The 21,118-nt window shown below is 36.7% G+C and overlaps 1 protein-coding gene across 10 annotated transcripts in view; it reads right to left on the bottom strand.

Annotated features, from left to right (window-relative positions):
- The window catches only part of HNRNPC (heterogeneous nuclear ribonucleoprotein C), a 55,530-nt gene that overhangs the window by 32,493 nt on the left and 1,919 nt on the right, over nt 1-21,118 (bottom strand). For 5 of the 10 annotated variants that reach the window (XM_047075412.1, XM_047075410.1, XM_047075404.1 and 2 more), the window contains one exon: nt 18,361-18,386. The exons of 2 other annotated variants lie outside the window; for them this stretch is intronic. The gene's annotated coding sequence lies outside the window, so the exon portion shown is untranslated. Of the gene's footprint in view, nt 1-17,652; nt 17,901-18,360; nt 18,387-18,716; nt 18,881-21,118 lie in introns of those variants that run through there. 3 more of the 10 variants (XM_047075406.1, XM_047075405.1, XM_047075409.1) reach the window with 2 other exon arrangements.

A 21,118-nucleotide genomic window follows, 5' to 3' on the forward strand; every position in this document is an offset into this window, starting at 1 on the left:
GCTGGGTATGAAATTTTATCACTGCATTTTCTTTCCTTAAATATGTTGTTTCATTTACTTCTCAACTGTCACAGGTCATTCCAAGGTGCAAACCTTGTTGGCAGAGTTGTATTTTTATGGACTTTAGACATTAGAGGTTTTGCTTCCTCATTATTTTTCTCGACCTAACAGAAATGGAACAGATGTAAATTAATTTATTTGAGGCTACATTATGGGTCATAAAGGTTCACACTTGAGTAATTTTTCCTCATTGGGCAGATTTCTCCTAGCTTTTTAAAAATAAGTGCTAGGCAAGAAGATATGGGTGGAAGTGCTGCCTAGCTTAAATAATCAGATCCAAATGCTACAGTCTTCAAGACATACATCAGATTTCAGTATAAAAGCAGTGGGAGAACAAGTTAACTTTTGTTTTACCTTACAAATATCTACAGCATGTTATATTCTACATGCATTTTTGTACAGCAGATTTTTAATTTTTAACTCAGCATTCTAATTACCAGCAATTACAGTCTTTAGACTAATCTGCACATCACTTTAGGTGTGCCTGGCTGGCTCAGTGGGGGAAAGCATGCAACTCTTGATCCCAGGGTGGAGCCTGAGCCCCTCATTGGGTGTAGAGATTCAACAAAAACAAACAAAAAAACTTAAAGAGAAAAATCTGGCAATTACTTTAAATAATGTGGGGAATTATGATTAAATGTTTAGGTCGAAAAGCAACATATATAACTGTATGGTAAAAGGAAGCACATATAAACTATTCACATAAAAGTCACATGCTTACAAAAGATAAAGCAATAATATTTTAAAATGTTGTCCTGTGGGTACTCTGCTTTTGGTTAATGCTTATTATGACCTTCATAGTCTAGTTCCTCAAGCTAGTTTATAAATTCCACAACTTCTCCCATTTTTCTGACAACCAGAAGTTGCTAGCACATTCTAAATGTTCTGTAATTCCTCATAGATGAAATTAGTCTAGTAACATCCTTAAAGTTTTCTCAGAGAGGGGCTCCTGGGTGGCTCAGTCAGTTAGGCATCCACACTTCAGCTCAGGTCATGATCTCATGGCCTGTGGGTTCGAGCCCCACATGGGGTTCTGTGCTGACAGCTCAGAGCCAGGAGCCTGCTTTGAATTCTGTCTCTCCTGCCCCACTCATGCCCTATCTTTCTCTCAAAAATAAACTTAAAAAAAATTTTTTTAAAGTGTTCTCAGAGAAGTCATTTTTTTTAAAGTTTTATTTTATTTCTAGTTAGTTAGCATATAGTGTTGTATTAGTTTCAGGCGTTATCAGAAAAAAAATTTTTTTAGAAGTTTATGTATGTAGGTAGGGAAGTAAGTAATCTCTATACACCATGTGGGGCTTGAACTGACAATCCAAAAATCAAGAGTCGCATGTTCTTCCAACTGAGCCAGCCAGGCGCCCCACAGAACTCATTTCTAAGTCAAATTCATTCTTAAACATCTAAATAAATAAAAGTTACACAGAATAAAAAAGGTTCTTTCCTAAAATTAGTTTCAAAGAGTAAAAAATGAGGGGCGCCTGGGTGGTTCAGTCGGTTGAGTGTCTGACTTTGGCTCAGGTCACAATCTCACAGTCCGTGAGCTTAAGCCCCACATCGGGCTCTGTGCTGACAGCTCAGAGCCTGGAGCCTGCTTCCCATTCTGTCTCCCTCTCTCTCTGCCCCTCCCCCACTCATGCTCTGTCTCTTTCAAAAATGAATAAAAACATTTAAAACAATTTATATAAAAAAAAGTAAAATGAACAGGGTAGACTTCTGAAATGATTATGTTCCCTGGATACTCTGCATCCTGTGTAATTCACTGCTGAAGATTTAAATAGATCTGGTTTCCAGAAGAGCAGAATTCGAACACAGTAAATACAATGGAAGGAAAGAATGAACATTTTCCTAAAGGTTTTCTGGGTTGTAGCACTCATAACTAGCACAGATGCACATGCACGCAGGTGTTTGCATACTACATACTTTACATATATATTTTTATCCCAAAGAATCTAAGGCGTGTTTTATCTGGTAAGTAAATCTAAACTAGGAGTACTCAGTTACCTTTATTGCATTACACCAAAGGATCTGTGTCTGATCATAGGCTTTATGCTGAAGCAATAAAACCAAGAGATTTTAGTGGCAGTGATGGAGAAATATTTAAGACTTGTGGATACAGAAATGTTTCTATTCACACTCCTGCCATTCCAATTATATCCTAAAACCAAAAAAAAAGGTAAATAAAATCTCCATCTGTTTGGAATGCAAACAAACCTGTCAAATTTTATTTCAACTGTTCATTCTCAGGTTTGCACTATCCCGATTCTTTGCCCTCTTGAGACCAACCTAACTTGGGACTGCCAATCTAACTAAAAATTTGGGAGATGTTTATAATGACTACTCCATCTCTCAAGTTCACATTAAATGTCAAGTAAATTCTGCTGGGAAGAGGAGCAGCAAGGGGAGATGCAGATTACACTCTCTGATTATGAAGAGTTTCAAATGGCCCAAAAACATAGGTTATGAAGGTCCTTGACTTTGCTGGGAGCTGGCCCAAAACAAATTTATAACTGGAAGCAAGACTTTAGCTCCCTTGCTTTTACGTCTGGGACACCAGAACTGTACCTTTAGTGGAAAAGGACTGGAAAGATAAATGCTTGACAAAACTGTGCCACTCATTCAGACTGTGTTTAGTATCACAGTAGTAATATTTAGGCATATTTACTACAAACAAAAATCCCAGCAGCAGAAAGTTAAGTACACAAGCCATAAGGTTTCTACTTAAGATTTCAGCCAATCCTCACTTTTGAATGTCCCCTCTCTGTAAAGAGAGCTTTCATACTATTTTCTTCTTTTCCCATCTTATATTCTAATAAACTTTTGCCAGCTGCTCAAAAAAAAAATTTCAGCTAAACCTCTACCTGCTTACCCTATACACCTAGACTAATCACGTTGAAACTTGCTCATAGCACATTACCTTTTACTCCAGAAAAAAATAAATCAAAGACAACATCTGTATGGCTTATCAGATGTCAAATCATACTAGGAAAAATAACTTGCCTCAAACTAGAAAATTCAGAACTCTGCCTTAAAATTTTCTTTATTACCCTTTAACTACCCTACACATCCAATTCAAATTAGATACATGACTAATGTTATTTCCCATCTTTCAATATAAAAAGAAAGTATCACTAGATGGCAGCAATGAGTTGGCATTTTTAAAAATACATGACTAAATCTGGAGTGTAAAGATTTTCTACTTCACACCGCCTTTCACAATTTCTTGACAAAGTTTCTTTTTCCGATACTATAAATTTCTCTGCCCAATTAGAGTGTCATCATCTGCACTAAGTTGTCCTCCTTTAACAATCCTAAGCTCTTATTTTGCCCCTTTATAAATCACTTGTCCCTCTTGGTTCCCTCTTACTCAATCTGGCCCCCTTTCTTTGTTCTCTGTCTGTTATCTTTATTGCATTAAATTATTTCCCTCTGGCCAACAATGAACTGTCCATCTGTCTGCAAAAAGAACAGTATACTTTATTTTTAAGGCATTTTCAGGTCACAAAAAGGGACGCTAGCCATTTTTAGATAAGCTATTCTAACTGCTATGTCTAAGAATTAAACTAAGAATACTCAAGATATTATAAATTATAGGGAGAAATAGATAATTCAATAAATGGTAGCACACAGCCATCTAAAACAAACTCAGTACACCAAAATAAATTATAAATGGGTCAAAATTTAAATGTAAAAAATTATATATGCAATTGTCCCAAAAAGTATGAAGAGAAAATAAAAGGCAGGAAACTCAAAATAAATCATTTAAAATCAAATGTTTTAAAGAAAAACATACTGAAATGAAAAATTTTAAAGATACTTCTTAAAACTGTTAGATTGGTAAAGATTACATCAATTTAAGAATTGATTCAGACGACTACTGATGTATGCTAAAATCACTGGGCAAAAGCTTGAGTAGAAACAGGATTTACATGATCTCAAAGTATTACCAAAAAGAATACGATTTTAACAGGAAAAATGTACTTTTACAATGGGAGACATAAATGCCACCACTTAAACCAACTGATCTGACATATGCCTGTTGATGTAACAAACACATCACCTATGCAATATTCTTGGTAAAATACTTGAACCTATACATACGGAAACAATCAATTTCAAGTTTGTAGAGACATTATACAACAATAAAAATGACTGAAACTCCTCAAAAATAAATACATACATACAAAATAGGGAAAAGGAAGGATTTTCCTAGATTAACAAAGCAATGTATGAACCTTGACTGGATAGGGAACATTTTTTGGTGACAACTAGAGAATTTTATTATGGACTGTACACAAGAGAATATTGAATATTATATATTATTTTGATAATTATGTGATGATACATACTATCTTTCTTCTTACAAGGTGAAGCCACGTTCAAGTTCCTAAGTGAAGTATCATGCCTAGAATTTTAAAATTATTCAGGAAGGGGAAAAAAATGCAAATAGAGAACAAACATGGCAATCTAAGAAGCAGCTACCAGAACCAAGCACAAGGCTGGAACACAGATGGTGTATTTTACATGTGTAATATTACCTGTTCCAAAGTTTCTTAAAGCTAGTTTAGGCAAATGGGAAAATGATATATACAAGGTTACACACTTTAACAAGTTCCCAGAAAATAGCAAAATTACATTTTTCTTAGATTTACTAATATAACAATGATCATCCAATTGGATGAAGAGAAATGGCATTTCCTCTGCTATAGCTAAGTAAACCAGTACATGTTTCTATAGGTTCCTTTGAAAATACTTTATTATTTTTAAAAAAATTTTTTAATGTTTATTTTTGAAAGACAGAGAGACAGCATGAGCCGGAGAGGGGCAGAGAGAGAGGGAGACCCAGAATATGAAGCAGGCTCCAGGCCCTGAACTGTCAGCAAAGAGCCTGACGCGGGGCTAGAACTCACAAGCCGCCAGATCATGACCCGATTGAAGTCGAAAGCTCAACCGACTGAGCCGCCCAGGCGCCCCTGAAAATTCTTAAAGTTAAGTGCCAAGCAACGGGTAGGTCTATATACTTGGATTAATTAAGCAACTGACAATGTTAAATTAATTTCAGGTCATCCTATTTGGAACTGAAAATGAGAAACTTTGACGCCTGTAATTTTTATAGATCCCTATAACAAAAAACATTAGATAACCCCCTAATAAAAACATGTTGTAGAAAACTAAGCGAAAAATACTTATAAAATAAATGCTCTAAAACTACATATGGTAACAATTCTACATTGCTAAAAACCTATAAATATATAAAATACATACTATGAAAAAAATATAGAGATGTACAGGTACACCCATAGCTAAGAGACAGAAAAATGGACGAAGATAGCAAATATTAATAGTGATTATCTTTGCTGATGCTTTAAGTATTTTCTTTACATGTTTCCTTCAAATTTTAATAAACATTTTTATAATAAGATTGTTCCTGTCAAAGTATAAATAGGTAATGAAATACAACAACAAATTTTAAACTGTATTAAACTGTTTTAAATTTAAAAATTTAAATTTAACCTGTATTAAAAATATTCCCAGAATCTCTAAGATGAAAAAACTAAATCATGTAGTTCAACAGCCTCACAATTCTTCAGAACATGTTAAAATCCCCTAACATCCTTGCTCACTCACTAATAATCTATCTAGCTTCTTGAACTGCCACCAAAGTCAAGGAATCCACAATTTAAAGATACTCAACTCTAAAACCTAACTGGCTTTTAACTAATTTCTTTAGTTCCTTCTTCCCTTGTCTCTTCATTAGCATTAAAATTTTCTTTTTAACATAAATCTTATTCAAAGTGTTGTCTATCCTCACCATCTGTGAAAATAAGAAAGAAGTCCCATGCAACAATTTAATCTGTCAATGTCCCTTTGAACATAGTAGCAGCCCAAATTTGGTTGCTCTTTCAAGAATGGAATACACTCTGGATGCTATCCAGATGCTAGTGCTTCTGCTAATAACTTTTGTATTGTCAACATATGCAGAATTCATAAAGTAAAACCTAATTCTTACTCATTAATATAATGCTAACTTCCTATTTGTAGGACTATAGAGTTGGGTCTCTTTACATCTAGTACACGGTTTTACACTTCGAATACCATTTCATTCTCTTTATTTAAAAAAAATTTTTTTAAACGTTTATTTATTTTTGAGACAGAGAGAGAGCATGAATGGGGGTGGGTCAGAGAGAGGGAGGCACAGAATTCAAAGCAGGCTCCAGGCTCTGAGCTGTCAGCACAGAGCCCGACACGTGGCTTGAACTCATGGACCGCGACATCATGACCCGAGCTGAAGTCGGCTGCTTAACCGATTGGGCCACCCAGGCGTCCCTCATCCTCTTTAGACCTATTTCAATGACCCTTGTTTCAGCCTGAAGTGTCAGATTCGGATTTTAAGTATTAAAATATTAACAGTCACTTACAATTACATATCCTTCACTGATTTGTTCAACATACCCTGAGGAATCTTGCCCAAATCACTTAGAGAAGTTTAATAAGATCAACACAATTTTCCTTCAATAGCACAAGATTTTTTCTATGTCACATTAGTTTTAAAACAATGACAACCAAAAGTCAATCTCAACTGACAAATGCTTCTGTGTATTTTCTGTATTCTGATCAGCCCTATCCTGGTTTAGGTTTGAACAGGACCTGAGTCAGTAACTTTAAAAATTGCAAATTAAAAGTTTAGGTAAACACTGTTTTCAAAAAAAAATTTTTTTTTAACCAAAATGGAAGATACCTATCCCCACAAGTTCAAGCCATGGCCACCATGACCAAATTTCACTTGCAATAGTGACTAACGAAAACTTCCTAAATAGAACATAAAAATACAACACATTCCCACACTAAAATACAAAAATAACGAAAAATAAAAGTTACAAAAAACCGTAATGTCTATTTGTCCACAATTCAAGTTCTTAATAACATACACAAAAATGCATGAAAAGAATACATCCTAATGGTCAAGAGCTCTGAGACTAGGGTCAGACTTGTTTCACTTTCAAGGTCAACCCCTTTGAATAGTGTACACCACCCTTTGGGAAGCCAATTCCTCCAAAAACCAGACATTTCAACAGTAAAATCAGTATCATTGATAGTATTTGTCTCATTGGTGAGGTAGGAGGCATAAACAAAGTACAGAAAACATTGACATGGTGCTTGGCACACAGGAAGTGTTGCTGCTGCAGCTGCTGCTACTACTACATCATTTACTATTATTGGTAAATACCAACAACAACAAAAAAATGGGCCAAGGACACAAACAGGTTATTAGCAAGTACTACTAAAGGTTTAAGGAGATTTTTTAAATTCAACATCACTATAATGAAAACATAAATGAAATCAATTACCATACTTCATTTACCAAATAAGCAAAAATATTTTAAACTTGGAATGGTCATATTTATACATTTTTTCTATGAATTGGTTCCATTATTTTCAGGGGACAATGGGACTTTTTTTTTAATCAAAAGCCTTAAACCTGTACACATTCTTTGGCTCAATCTCACTTTTGAGAACTCATCTGAAGCAAACAAGGATTTGGACATATTAACAGTGAAAAATTAGAAAATAAGTGCCTGACAATATAGGACTGGCTTAATGAATTTCAGTACATCAATCTGATTAATACAAGCAGCAACAATTATTTAAAAATGACAACGTACTGACATTGAGAGATGTTCAAGATGCTAAGGAGCACACATGCTATACAGCTGTCCCATGAACAACACAGGAGGCAAGGGGCACCAACGTCCCCACTGTGCAATAAAAAAGCCAAACGGAACTGGACTCCCCAAAAACTGCTGACTGGAAGCCTTACCAGTAAGTTTATTAACACATATTCTGTGTATGTTATATACTGCATTCTTACAATAAGCAAGAGGGGCACCTAGGTGACTGTTTGTTAAGCTTGATTTTGGCTCAGGTTATGATCTCATGGTTTTGAGATCCACTCCTGCCTTAGATTAAGATTCTCTACCTCCCCCCATCCCCCGTTCACATGCTCCTTAAAAATAATAAGGAAAAAAGTTACTAAAATCCTAAGAAAAGGGGCGCCTGTGTGGCTCAGTCGGTTGAGCATCCGACTTTGGCTCAGGTCATGATTTCACGGCTCGTGAGTTCGAGCCCTGTGTCAGGCTCTGTGCTAACAGCTCGGAGCCTGGAGCCTGCTTCCCATTCTGTGTCTCCCTCTCTCTCTGCCCCTAATCCACTTGCATTCTGTCTCTGTCTCTCTCAAAAATAAATACTAAAAAAAAAAATTTTTAAATCCTAAGAAAAATGCTTACAGTATTGCATTTATATTTTAAAAAACCCACATGTAAGTCGAACCATACAATTCAAATCTGTGTTGTTCAAAGGTCAACCGTAGAAGTTATCTAAATTACTAAGTATTAGACATCTCAGGATGTAGTAATATTCTTAATTTTTTAAGTACTTTTTCCTTGATTTTTCTTCAACAACCACATTGCTTTCATAATTCGTCATTCTGCAAAGATAGCTTAATGCAACATTGCAATTCAAGGATTATAATGCACAGCTTGGCCTAGAATAAGCAAAGATTTCTATAACCCACCCTCCCCCCACAAACAAGTTGTAATGGTTGAGTGCTTCCCTTCCACAAAGAGCAATTCAAAACTATATAAAATTTTAGAAAATGGGCATCTCTCAACCAAATTTTTCAATGGATATTGTGTTTCACAAATTCAAGGTATCTCATTAGTAGTCCCAACAGAGACAGGTACTTCTCTCCACATTTCAACCTTCATAATCAACTGTTGGCATTATTAAATAGTTACCTGTCAGTTTCAGTCAGAGTTACATCAGACTTAAGGAAATAAGGGGGTAAGGTTATGCCTGGCTGGCTCAGTGGGTAGAGCATGTGACTTGATCTGAGTTGTGGATTCAAGCCCCATGCTGGGTGCAGAGATTACTTAAAAATAAAAGAAAAAAAAAAAAGCAAACCTCAGCATTTTAGAAGCGTATTGTATTGTTCTTAAGTGTTTTTTCATTTATTTTGGGGAGAGCCAGAGCATGAGTGGGGGAAGGGCAGAGAGGGAGACACAGAATCAAAAGCAGGTTCCAGGCTGAGCTTGTCAGCAGAGCCTGACACAGGGCTTGAACCCACAAGATGTGAAATCATGACCCAAGCCGAAGTCAGATGCTTAACCAACTGAGCCACCCAGGTAATCCCGTTTGTTTTTCCTAAAAAAGGGAAGGCTGCTACTTTCATTTATTTTTGAGAGAAGGGTGCCTGGGTGGCTCAGTGGGTTAAGTGTCTAGCTCTTGGCTTCAGCTCAGGTCATGATCTGGTTCATGGTTTCAAGCTCTGTGCTGACACTGTGGAGCCTGCTTGGGATTCTCTCTGCCCCATCCCCACTTGTTCTCTCACAAAAACAAACAAAAAATGATCTGAGGGGGAGAGACAGTGAGAGAAAGAGTGCGCACACAAGAGTGGGGGAGGGGCAGAGAGAGAGAAAGAGAGACAGAGGAGGGGGAGAGAATCTCAAGCAGGTTCTATGCTGTACAGAGCCTGATGTAAGGCTCCATCCCATGAACCACGAGATCATGACATGAACCAAAATCAAGAGTCCGACCCTTAACCTACTGAACCACCCAGGCGCCCCAAAGCCTATCATATTCTTTTTTTTTTTAATATATGAAATTTATTGTCAAACTGGTTTCCATACAACACCCAGTGCTCATCCCAAAAGATGCCCTCTTCAATGCTCATCACCTACCCTCCTCTCCCTCCCACCCCCCATCAACCCTCAGTTTGTTCTCAGTTTTTAAGAGTCTCTTATGCTTTGGCTCTCTCCCACTCTAACCTCTTTTTTTTTCCCTTCCCCCTTCCCCATGGGTTTCTGTTAAGTTTCTCTGGATCCACAAGAGTGAAAACATATGGTATCTGTCTTTGTTATAAACCTATCATATTCTTAACTAGACTAACTTCTACATAGCAAAACTCCCCTTCAACAAACATCTACTCATTCTGGGAATTTTTCTTTAAATCTTCTTATTCTTGAGAGAGAGACAGAGTGCAAGTGGGAGAGGAACAGAGAGAGGGAGACACAGAATCTGAGCTGTCAGCACAGAGCCCAATGGGAGCTTGAAGTCACAGTTCAGTTCATGACCTGAGCTGAAGTCGGACGCTTAACCGACTGAGCCACCCTGGTGCCATTCTGGGGATGTTTTAAGCCATTTCAAAAAAAGAGGTTCCCAAATCTACAAGTATCAAACAAGTATTAGGAGTATGTAAAAGAATGCTTTTCACAGGAAAAGAAATAAGAGCGACATTTCATAATTACTTCAGTAAAGTCAATAAACCTTGACCAAACACTAAAACATCAAGGACACATGCAATATATAAAATACTTTAAAAAAAATACAGGAAGTACTTATTTCTAGTATCACTGAAAACCTATGTGCATAATAGTGACAAAATGGTTGAGGTGCACATGAACTCTTGATCAAGAGAACAGTATCTTTATACTTGAGATTAATGCTTTAAATATTAGGAATCTGTCTTAAATCAGCAATTTCCCTTAAGTGGTTCAGTAAATAACACTCAAAGAAAACGGTAACATGGCAATCTAGGTATATATATAAATATAATATACAATACTGTTTTGTATGTCTGAATATTCTCTTTAAACATGGGGAAAAGGTAAAAATGTTCATAAGTATTATAGTCACAGATCCACATTGATAGGCAAAATTATGTTTTTCAAACATTTCTCTTTTCAGCTATCATTTATCACCGACAAATATTTGATTACTAGCTTCAGTGGTATCCACTACTTATCTACCATTTATCAAATTACCCGTCTGAATTACTTGATTCTTAATCCTATTTATGAGTCATTATTTCAATTTTTACATTTTTTTTATATTGTATTACTGCAAATTCACATACCGTGATCCCCAACTTTCCCCTCAAACACCAAAAAACCCTCTTGCCACAAAGCCCATCAAAATGTCTACATCACAAGTAAGCAATAATAAGGAATGCAAGTGGTCTAGACCAGTACTTTTCTTTGATGTGCCCATCAGTTCTAGGATAGGGCATAAAATTCTGTATTTCTATGAAACTTCCAGGTTATGATGATGATGATGACAATGATGATGATGATGATGTTGCTGCTGGAGCACAGACCATATTCTGAATAGCAGATAGAAAGTGTCAGTGATACTTATTCACAGGATTTCATTTCTTTTTTATCTTGCAATTGAGTTCCAACAAATTATACTTTTCAGTTATAAAATTTATACTATTTTACTTTTTTTTAGAGAGAAACAGAAAGAGCATGTCGGGGCAGGGGGGAGGCAGAGAGAGAAAGGAAGGCTTCATGCTCAATGCGGAGCCCACACGGGACTCAATCCCACAACTCTGGGATCATGACCTGAGCCACCCAGGTGTGCCCAAAATACACTTTTTAAAGTCTACCATGGAGACAGGTGTTTGGAAAATCAGTATTTTTCAGTATTTACCAATACTGTGCCTTTTTTTTTATGTTACACCCCAGCTGGATCTGGGGAACCACTCAGCTGTCAAATCAAATGTATTAGTTTTTATACAGTAATAGATATACATAATCACAGTCACTTAATGTAACAGACTGTAAATAATCAAATCAATCGAAGTCAGGCTGTCACCAAATGAGTTTGTCAAACTAATAATATTTGTCATAAAATTTTAATTTTTTATTAGGAAATAATTTTTAATAAGGAAATGAATTAAAGTTACAACATTCTCCATCACTCAGACCTAAGCAGCTAGAACATGGGATTATACCTAAATTTGAGAACTGACAATAAGATGACCATCTTCTGTTACCCTGAACTCAATTTTATCACCTATGAGAAAAACCATGCCAAGATTCACTCAAATTAACAAAAAACTTGTCTCTAATAAAAGAACTTCTCTAAGTCCAGAAAGACCAAGCAAAAAAGTAAATCCTTGATTTACTTCAAAATAATGTGAAGCAGAGGGAGTAGATGCAGGTATAGGTGAAACAAGATTACACAAGGACTGTCAAAACTGGATCAAGTTCATGGAAACTGATTATATCCCTTTGTGTAAGTTCAAGAATATTTCACAAAATTGAAACAGCATCAAATATCCACATACATATATGTAAAAATATAAACCACTTATAAAATTTTAGTTTTAGGACTGTTCAATTGTGTATAAAAGGGAAAAATGGCAAGAACCTAAGTGCCCCAAATAATAGTTTTAAGTAAAATACTGTTTAAGTATGCAATGTATGCAGCTATTAAAATTCTTAGATTATCTAATTTTGTTAATATTATATTCACATTAAGAAATTTTTCTACTTGAATGTTATATGCTGTATGTATGACATGACTTTCTGAAAAGCCTATGTATGCATACTCCTGGAGAATTACTTTTTAAGAAAATGACAAAGTTCTTCCAAATTTTGTCTACAGGCCCATTCCAGGAAACACACAACCCAGGTCCTCAAATTACAACTCAACTCATTCCACCACAGCCAAACCTATTTCTTTAGTTTTTTTTCTAATGTTATTTATTTTTGAGAGAGACAGAATGCAAGTGGGGGAGGGGTAGAGAGAGGGGGAGACAGATTCTGAATGAAGCAGGCTCCAGGCTCTGAGCTGTCAGCGCAGAGACCAGTGCAGGGCTCAAATTCTTGAACCACAGGAGATAGTGACCTGAGCCCAAGTCACTTAACTGGATGACCCACCCAGTTGCCTCCAGCCAAACCTATCTTAAAACTGCATTTCAACTTAACTACAAAACTGTTTACTAAACCCCTACCATAGGCCTTAGCTATTTAACTTCAGTCACAGAATCTGAAGAATTGAAGCATTTCTACAAAAGGAGTTTTAAGTTTTTAAATTAGAAACGAAATAGTGTTGCTCATTATACTCCTCAGTGTAGGCACACAGCAAGTTTCCTTCCAACCCTAAATCCCTCCTTGCCCAGAGGTAATCAATGTTTTTTCACATGTAGCTTTCCAGATATTTCTCTCATACCTTTATGTAGAAGACAAAGTTCTTAATACGTGTGCTGTCAAAAAAAGTGCTCGAGTATTTAGTGGGGGAAAGCCTGAAGGGCCAAGAGAGGGAAAACACCAGTGAGGAGATGACCTTTGAGTGAAGTGAGGAACCTAATCTTAGGAATGTCTCAGGGAAGAACATTCCAAGGAAAGGCTCTGAGACAGGACCATCTAGTGTGCTCAAGACTCAGTAAGGAGGCAACTTGGCTAGAGCATACTGTGTGTACACTATTGGTAAAGAGGAGCACAACAGATCATGTACTTTGTTAAACCACAGTGAATTTTTAACACTGAAAATAGGGAGCTATTAGTTGAGTTTCAAGAAGAAACTCCTTCAGGCAATACATTTTTCAAGCATTACATTTCAGTAGGACCAATGCAGCTACAACTGGTGGGAGGGACAAAAAAACCTAAACCTATTCCAATTGTGCACCAGACAATGACAGCTTGAAACTGGACCAAGGAACGGCAGTATGGGTCAATTCTTGTATTTTAAAGGAAGCACTGACAGTGTATTTCACAAGGCCAAAGATAAGGTACGAGAGAAAACAGATAAGGATGGCTAACCAACATCTGACCTAAATTGACATAAAAACTGGAGTTTCATTAACAGGCAACACTGGTTTGAGAGAATTGCAAGAGCCCAGGTTTGGACTTTTAAGTTGATACACTTAAAGGGAGTAGTCAGCCAGGCAGTTAAACAGATTGATTGGCAAGTCATTCAAAAGAGCCCGAGGCTGGTGATGGAACCATGGGAATAATTAGCTTATAAATGGTATAGAAAATCATCCGACTGAATGAAATGACCCAGAAACAGAACAAAAACCGGGAAGCTAAGTAAAAAAACGTTTCAAGGAGGAAAGTGGCTCCACTGGTTAAATCATACCAACTGGTCAAGTGTGATGAAGACTAAAAAAGACTGCTGGATTTGGCAACACAACCCTCTAGGATGTGTATTTTTTTAAACCATAAATACAATTATTTATTTGACTAAAACTCACTTTTAAAGTGTATTTACTTCCTCAAAAGAATACTGTCACATCCAAATATTTTATAAAATTATACCACAAAGCTACATCTAAGTAATTCATTACCTTGGACACTTCATTATGCCATTTAACATAAGTTAAAATATATAACGATATTTAGTTGGACACTCTCTAAAAATGGAGGTCCAACACAATTGGGTGAGGGTAACTTTAACCCAATAAAGATTTGTTTTCCATAAATACTTCAATATGTCAAGTAAAGGTCAACCTAGTTATGATTAAGAGTTGAAGTCTGTAGGCCTAACTGCCTGAGTTAAACCCATGTGTCACCATTTACTAAGTATGTCTAACTGGGCAAATTTTAAAAATTCTGTGCTTCAATATTCTCATCTCCAAAATGTGAATACTTATACAGAGATTACGATGATGATTTAAAAAGTTCACACAAGGGTGCCTGGGTGGCTCAGTTGGTTAAGTATGTCTAACTGGGCAAATTTTAAAAATTTTGTGCTTCAATATTCTCATCTCCAAAATGTGAATACTTATACAAAGATTACGATGATGATTAAAAAAGTTCACACAAGGGTGCCTGGGTGGCTCAGTTGGTTAGGCATCTCACTCTTGACTTTGGCTCAGGTCGTGACCCCAAGGTCGTGGGATCTAGCCCTGCTCTGTGCTGAGCATGGAGCCTGCTTAAGTTTCTCTCTGCCCCCTCCCCCTCTAAAATAAATTAAGAAAGGTTACAAGAACTTTAACACTGATGAACACAAACATGGTAAAGTGTCCATATTATCGCTTCCAAAAGGAAAAAACTGTGTGTCTACTTCATTTTTCTTTTCAAATAGGGAAGCAATCCTATCATGTCTGAACCAAAGGGGTTGTCAGAGAAGTAACCAGTTAATTCCTACAATCTGATCAACCTGCCCTCTTCAAACAACTTACATCTGCTCAGTAATACATGCCCCAAAAAAACTCATTTGAAAAACCTGGGCAAGTAGGATTATGTGTTTTTTTTTTTTTCAACGTTTATTTATTTTTGGGACAGAGAGAGACAGAGCATGAACGGGGGAGGGGCAGAGAGAGAGGGAGACACAGAATCGGAAGCAAGCTCCAGGCTCTGAGCCATCAGCCCAGAGCCTGACGCGGGGCTCGAACTCACGGACCGCGAGATCGTGACCTGGCTGAAGTCGGACGCTTAACCGACTGCGCCACCCAGGCGCCCTGGATTATGTGTTTTTTAAGAGATTAACCAGATAGTGACCATTCTGATTGGCTACTCTGGTAACTCTTCTAATTTATTGTCCTCTTTGAACTTTGTCCTCATTACTAACATTCCCCATACAATAGCCAGAAGGAAATTCCAAAGAAATAGGATCTCAGCATTCTCAAGTTCCTTCAAAAGACTCCTTTTCTTCCCAAAATAATCTAGATATTAAATGTGGCCCTACAAGGACCTATATACTATGCTTGGTACTTGCCTATCTTTCCAATTATTTCTTGCTCTGTAGCCAAGTTTTTTCTCCCAATAATCTGTGCTTTTAGGTAGGATAATCCACTTCCAGATCTTAATTTCAACACTAATTCCTTTAAGGTCTCTCACTGGCAGCACCCTCCCACCTCCATATTCTAAATTTGGTTCTCTTCCTATCATCTCATTCTGTTCTTTTCCTTCTAGATTATAAAATGCTCAATGAGCTATAACAACAAAGAGGGCTAGGGAACAATGTTTTGTTCATCCCTATATGCCCCAGCCTAACAGTGATTTTCAGAATAAGCACTCAAATGTCTACCTCACAAAGCAGTATTTAAACTGCTTTCTCCTACTCTTAACTCTAATCTGCTCCTTTTGTTTACCCAACATCAGCTCCTCTCTAATCCCAATTACACTGCTTTTGAGGAGGCCAGCTCATTATTTTTCTGTGTATTTGAATATCTTATCACCTACTTCTAATCTCACTCTCCTCTAAGCCATTTCCACACTATTACATTTCTAAAATGAAAATCTGATCTCACTCCCCAGTTTAAAACCTCAATAGCTTACCAATGGTTTTGGATAAAGTAAAAACTCCCTAGCATGGCATTAAAATTTTTATAATCTGGCATTATTAATTCTAAGCTTCACTTCAGTTCCTTCTCTTAGAAGCACTTCCTGACTGGGGCACATGGGTAGCTCAGATTGGTTGAGCACCTGACTTTGGCTCAGGTCATGATCTCATGGTTTGTGATTTCGAGCCCTACATCGGGCTCCCTGCCCAGATCAGGGAAGAGGCTGCTTCAGATTCTCTATCTCTCTCTGCCCCTCTCCTGCCTGCACACTCTACCATTAAAAAAAAATTTTTTTTTAAAGCAGCATTTCCTGACCTTTTAAGAGTCAATGAGGTACTTACTCATTTTTGCATACTTTTTATAGAATCTATGTTTCTCTCTTAATCACATGGTGACATCTCATTCACCGACATTTCCCTCACAAGGTTATGAGTCCCTGAAGAACTACACCTTTTTGTATCTCCCAAACTGTAACACAAGATAAATTTGTAGCATGAACAGGAAAGAGCATATAGCGAATAGAAACCACACAATGACAATGACAGAGAATTAACAGGTAAAAATAGCTTTCCTACAATAAAGGCCATCAATAGTACTTGGACCTATTAAAATTTTCCATTCCTGTTCCGTATAACCTCAGGACAGTTCATAGAACTTTCTCCCATTCTGGTTTGCTTTGAGGATGTCTTCAGTGTTCACTTTAATTGGACTTTATTCTTTTAGTACAAGCAAGGGATGTATGTTAATGACCCTAGTACCACACAGCATTCAATAATGCCTTTAAAAACCATTTTACTTTTTAACCTCAGTTCAAAATCTACTAGAGCAACTCTAAAGTGAGTTATCAAAATATTCCACTGTTGTCAGTAAAATACTAGACGATGCTAAATTTCTTAAGTCTTTAGGTTCTCATTCCTTCCTAGTACTCTTGGGAACACACCAGATTCCTCAACATTTAGCTGGGTCCCAAGTTATCACTGAAAGAGGTCAGCCCCAGATCTTTCCTAATTTGGATACAGGTTAGATTTCACTTTCTGAGATTAAAAAGCCTAGCTATCCTTTTTTAAAAAAACTCCCAGTGAGACAGCATTTATCATTACAGGATGTTTCTTACAGCTTGATTCACGTTAAATTTTATTAAGAATAAACAGAATACAATCCACAACCCAAGGAAGATTACTCCGAATGACACTAATTTGCAATAATCTAAGGAAAAAAAAAACACGTAGTATGTCCATGTCTTGTTGCTAATAAAAACAAGCCATTTTCATTCTAAAGTATATGTAACCTTCAGCTGCTCTTTCCAATTATCAAAATTTCTCAGTCAGCCCAATTACAAAAACTCATAATTCCATCATAGTTTACAAAAAACTGAGATGGCATCCCTTGGGAAACATCTGAGATACACAAAAATCTCAACCTAAGCATTTCCAGAAGCTACCACCTACACCGTATCAACTAGACTTAAAGGGGTGTATTTCCTAGTCTTTGCAATGAAACCAAGTGGACCTCACACCTCTTACCATCACCCAGGAAGGGTGTGCATCTGTTCCGAAGGCCCCCCTGGCTCCAGGTCATCCTGGCTGCTGCTGTTCCAGGCTGGGCATCCATGTTGCTGCAGCTTGTGGTTTGTGAGGGGTAGTAGTGTACAGGAAAAGCAGGATGGGATTTCAAGGGAAACAGGAGGAAGATGGCTTTCTGGGAAAATGCCATCACCATTATAGGTGTTAAGTAGTACCACACACATTTTATTGCAGCACAGTTTAAAAATTTAACAAATGAAAGATTAAAAATAAAAAAACAAAAATAAAAAATTAAAAATACAGACGTCCAGAGATGCTCTAAAACAGTTAAGTTAAAGATCAGGAAAAATAAGGTCACAGACTTAACAGCCAGTAAAATTCTTTCGAGCGTGGGGAAGGGGATGAGGGCAAGGGTGGGGTTGGGAGAGAAAAGGTTTATGTGATCAATCCACTTAAAAATGCTAATGCCTTCACTTTCTCTCCCAAGATGTAAAACTCCAAAGTCAATCAGGAGGCCGGAGAAATTCTTATGAACATTCAGAAAAACTCGATTTTAATCCGGTTAAAAATCATCAGTGTCATCATCATCATCATCATCACCATCATAAGTATAATAATAATAAATAATAATAGTAACTAGTAACAACAATAAAAAGGAAATCAGCGGAAAGTCAGGAAAAATGTAAAAAAAAAATTGGAATAACTTACTGTAGCTGAAGATCAAAAAAATCTCACTGTAAAAAAACAAAAATAAAAATAGCCCAGATTAGAAAAACGGGAGGTGCAAAAATGTCAAGTCAGTAAAGTTCATTTCTTTTCTTTCTCCAAAAGCAGTTTCCACAAAAACCGCAAGGGTAAAGTTCTCAGTAGCAGACAAGCAAAGCCCTTTCCACATCATCAATCAATCTTAAAAATACACGAGGAAGTAGAGAGGTCAGTTTATGAGAGGCTAAAAGGCTCCTCCTCCTCTAACCCAACTGCTGCAGAAAAAATAGAAATAGAAATTTTAAAAATTACATCTTAAATCCAAGGCCCGTTTTTGGAAACAATTAAAAAAAAAACACCTGTAAATTTGCCGTAGTGCACACCAAGTTGCATCATTATGTTTAAAATGTCTTTATAAAATCAGTTTTGGAATGGGAATGTGTGTGTTCTGGAAGGGTGGGGAAGGGAGGTTAAAAATCAAAGCTGAGCTCCAGTGAGTAGGGATGGGGTTCGCCTTGCTGCCCTGTGAAAGGAGAAGGGACAGATTGAGTCAGAGTTCCTCAGAAATGTTGTGCCCTAAACCCCCAAGACAGAAACATCTGTCCACTGCATCTAAAACATTTTGGTAAAGCATAACATTACACTGGGATGGGAAAGCCTCTACAGAACCATCCCCTCCTCCAGTGACTGTCTTCACAATTCTTCAATTATCAGTAGGTGACTAAAATTTACTAAATATATGCCTATATTCCCAAAAGGGTCTAAAAAAACAAAAATCTACAACTGAATGTTCATCTTGAACATCAGCAGTTTGGGCAAAGAAATTATAGAAAAACCAGGCCAAAAGAGATGAAGAAGTGAGCATAAGTCAAATATCAAGATTATGAAGGGGGAATGGTCTACCATGAAGATACATACTAGAGATGACACCTATTCTCAAAACTAGTAAATGATCGAACTACAAGACCTGGTAGATTCTACAAAAAGGGGAAAGATGTTTTAAATAAGAAGCACATCATAAAAATAAATAAGGAGCTCATCATTCCACTCACTGACAATAGAAAAACCACAAATGAAGGACAAGATTATTAGAGTTACTGAATATTTAATGTCGTAAAATAGGTGAAAAATAAATTGTGGCCCTTGAGGAATTTGTTTCTGTGGTCCCACTGTTTATAAGCCAGTATACATAGCTAATTCCAAGATATGAAATCCAAGAATCTGATACATAACACCCACTGAAACATACATGACCAGATTGGCTGTTTCATCAGGTAAGATTTGAAATTAGATTGTAGATCTTCCGACCAAATAAGGAACTGGTTGCCCTCACATTTCAGTATTCAGCCAAATGTCAGTAAACTAAAACATCTTATGCTGAGCTTTTAAAGTGTTCCTTACATCAATTATGTGTCAATGACTACAGCAACAGAACAGATACTAAACCTCTAAAATTTTAACTTTTTCAAAGCAGACTAGTTGAGGCATGACAAGGAAGTTACTTCTATACTTGGACTGATGTGTTAAATTGTACAAACTACAGGGGTGTGTGGCTGGCGCAGTCAGAGGAGCATGTGACTCTCGATCTCAGGCCTGTGGGTTGAAAACACCACATTGGGTGTAGAGATTAAAAATACAATCTTTTAAAAAAAATTACACAAACTATGAAAACAGAAGTTAATATGAAAAGCATTCACAATTCTGAAAGTCTTCCAAAATGTTATGTTAAATAGATGAGCTATCAACACATAAAAAAATAAATAACTTTAGTGCCTAATTATACCTAGAGAATACTTTGTCCAACCTCTGGGAGGTTTGGATCCCTTCTTCTAAAGGACTATTCTCAAAGTGAGGGCTGCGAACCAGCACCAAATGGCACTTATTAGAAATGCAAATTCTCAGGGCCCACACCAGACTTAATTAGAAACTCTGGTGGTGGAGAGCCTTGAAAACTATTTCAACTGTTCTTCCCCTCGCTAATTCTAATGTCAGTTCATATTTAAGAACCACTATGAGAGCTTAACGGGTACCCCTTTAGGTATGAGCACTATAAAATAAATCTAAGATCATAACCTATCATAGTAATTGCACCAAGAGAATTAAAAAACTGTATAGTAATCCTTTTCCCCTTAACACACCCCAACTTTCTATTATCTAAGAAAATACATGCAGTTATACTACATCTAATAACTAATAGTACTAGCAGTTCTCACCAATTCTCTAACATATCTAATATGTACAAAATCATCATCTTCCCTGATCCCTAGGAGTATACTTATTAAGCATGAGTAATGCACTCCAGATAATTAACGAAACTCTTTCAAGACAAAAAAAATGTTAGTAAGGTAGAAAACAATTACTAATATACAAAAACTGCTTTTAATAAAACCTTCTGTACATTTTTCAGCCTCCGTACAACAAATTACGAGTAGAAATCAGACATGAAAATAGGTAAGATGTCTAAGCCCCCTTGTTAAGTATAAAACTGAAAGCCATAAGGTTTAAATGATTTGCTAACGCAATAAAGAGGGTGGGGGAGATAGGGAATAAAGTCTAGTTCTCTTAACTATGTCACTCCCCAGTTAACACATTAGACAATAACCACTTAGTGTAATCCTTAATATTACAATAATGAACTATTTTGGATTTATACTTTTGTTCTTACAGCAGTCCCATTCAAAACAAAGTCGCATGCTATATTAAACCCAGTGAAGACCTCATCACAAATAACAAGGAATGTTTAAATTCTCTACAGAAGAAA

This window comes from Lynx rufus, unplaced genomic scaffold, assembly GCF_022079265.1.
Source record: "Lynx rufus isolate CCGP_SWC_20201006 ecotype Redwood Valley unplaced genomic scaffold, mLynRuf1.p SCAF_13, whole genome shotgun sequence".
Taxonomy (NCBI): Eukaryota; Metazoa; Chordata; class Mammalia; order Carnivora; family Felidae; genus Lynx; species Lynx rufus.